General features: G+C 27.1%; 1 non-coding gene and 1 pseudogene across 1 annotated transcript in view; both read left to right on the top strand.

Moving 5' to 3' along the window:
• The first annotated feature begins 504 nt into the window (after positions 1 to 504).
• Positions 505 to 685, top strand: LOC129252796 (5.8S ribosomal RNA; annotated as a pseudogene).
• A 442-nt stretch (positions 686 to 1127) lies between these two features.
• Positions 1128 to 2500, top strand: part of LOC129252795 (large subunit ribosomal RNA) — a 3987-nt gene continuing 2614 nt past the window's right edge. Inside the window, exon 1 of the ribosomal RNA XR_008583645.1 lies at positions 1128 to 2500. This exon is cut by the window's right edge and continues 2614 nt beyond it. This is a non-coding gene — a ribosomal RNA (large subunit ribosomal RNA).

The raw sequence follows: 2500 nt of genomic DNA, 5'->3' as shown, positions 1-2500 counted from the left end.
AAAAAAAGAAAAAAAAAAAAAAATTTATATAATTATTTTGAATCCATAATTCTTTTTATTCTTTTTCATTCAATTTGTGATCCATCAATTATATCATATTAAATATAATATATGATGGTACATTTTGTAATGTTTTTTCTTATTTTTTTCTTTTAAAAACCTTTAAACATGAAAATAAAAAGTTGTACTTATTATTCATTTGATTGAATGATAAGTTAATTTGTTCACAATAACAAAAGTGGTATATATTTATTATATTATTATATATACATAAAATGATTAAAAAAATACAAAATAATTGAATCATAATAAATACCACCACTGTATTATTGTTGAACTAAGACATTCGCAACTTAATAAAAATGTTTAGAGTTAAATATATTTGATATATATTATTGAAAGAAAATCAATTTATATATTATTAATATTATTTAATTTTACTCTTTCAATTAATATATGCAAAAAAAAATTGACATTTGTTATAAATAAAAATAAATAAAAAAATACTCTAAGCGGTGGATCACTTGGCTCATGGGTCGATGAAGAACGCAGCAAACTGTGCGTCATCGTGTGAACTGCAGGACACATGAACATCGACATTTTGAACGCATATCGCAGTCCATGCTGTTATGTACATTAAATTCAATTTTAAAGTACTGCTTGGACTACATATGGTTGAGGGTTGTAAGACTATGCTAAATAAGTTGCTTATTCTTTTATAAAAATAATTGAATTTAAGCAAATGTGTATATTATTGGATTTTAAATAATTCATAATATTAATAGCAAAAAAAATAAAGATATATAATGAATTTTATTTATTATATATTCTTTAAAAAAAAAATCCTCTCAAATAAAATGAAATGATGAAAATATTGAATCTAAGTATTCTTTACAAAAAATTTTCATATTATTTATATATATATATAAAATAATAATTTATATATGTAATTAAAAGGAGGAATGTCTAGCATAAAAATTAAATTTTTTATTCTAGGATTGCCTCATTTTACATTATTATTATTTTTATATATTTACAATATATAAAAGGAGAAAAGAAAAATAGAGATGAAAAGATGATATAATTTTTTTATTAAATTGTGAGAAGATAAAAAAAGAATATTAAAACAACCTCAACTCATATGGGATTACCCCCTGAATTTAAGCATATTAATGAGGGGAGGAAAAGAAACTAACAAGGATTTTCTTAGTAGCGGCGAGCGAAAAGAAAATAGTTCAGCACTAAGTCACTTTGTCTATATGTCAAATGTGAGATGCAGTGTATGGAATATCTTAATATCTAGTATGAGAAATTAACGATTTAAGTCCTTCTTAAATGAGGCCATTTACCCATAGAGGGTGCCAGGCCCGTATAACGTTAATGATTACTAGAAAGATATTTCCAAAGAGTCGTGTTGCTTGATAGTGCAGCACTAAGTGGGTGGTAAACTCCATCTAAAACTAAATATAACCATGAGACCGATAGTAAACAAGTACCGTGAGGGAAAGTTGAAAAGAACTCTGAATAGAGAGTTAAATAGTACGTGAAACTGCTTAGAGGTTAAGCCCGATGAACCTGAATATCCATTATGAAAAATTCATCATTAAATAATTAAAAAAATAATGTGCATTTTTTTCATATAAGGACATTGTAATCTATTAACATAATAAAGTATTTATCAAAAGATCATTGGTGATATTAAGTTTATTTAAATTAATTTGCTTTTTAAGCATATTAACATAAAATAAATACTAATGATTTGATAAAGTGTTGATAGATTTTATTATATATAATGCTAAAATTCATTTTTTGAATTTTACAAAAAATTTAATATCTATGATATTAATATTTATTTGTATGCATTTATATGATTAACAATGCGAAAGATTCAGGATACCTTCGGGACCCGTCTTGAAACACGGACCAAGGAGTCTAACATATGTGCAAGTCATTGAGTTATATTAAACTTAATGGCATAATTAACTTAACTTAAATATAATGGGATTAATTTTTAGTCTATTTTTTAATAAATAGTCAATTAATTCAATCCCGGGGCGTTCCATATAGTTATGTATAATGATAATTTATTATTATTTATACCTCTAACTGGAGCGTACCTTGAGCATATATGCTGTGACCCGAAAGATGGTGAACTATACTTGATCAGGTTGAAGTCAGGGGAAACCCTGATGGAAGACCGAAACAGTTCTGACGTGCAAATCGATTGTCAGAATTGAGTATAGGGGCGAAAGACCAATCGAACCATCTAGTAGCTGGTTCCCTCCGAAGTTTCCCTCAGGATAGCTGGTGCATTTAAAAATTATATAAAATAATCTTATCTGGTAAAGCGAATGATTAGAGGCCTTAGGGTCGAAACGATTTTAACCTATTCTCAAACTTTAAATGGGTAAGAACCTCACCTTTCTTGATATGAAGGTTGAGGTTATGATATAATGTGCCCAGTGGGCCACTTTTGGTAAGCAGAACTGGCGCTGTGGGA

This window comes from Anastrepha obliqua, unplaced genomic scaffold (genome assembly GCF_027943255.1).
Source record: "Anastrepha obliqua isolate idAnaObli1 unplaced genomic scaffold, idAnaObli1_1.0 ptg000377l, whole genome shotgun sequence".
In the NCBI taxonomy this organism is placed as follows: domain Eukaryota; kingdom Metazoa; phylum Arthropoda; class Insecta; order Diptera; family Tephritidae; genus Anastrepha; species Anastrepha obliqua.
This window is presented reverse-complemented; position numbering and strand designations above follow the sequence as displayed.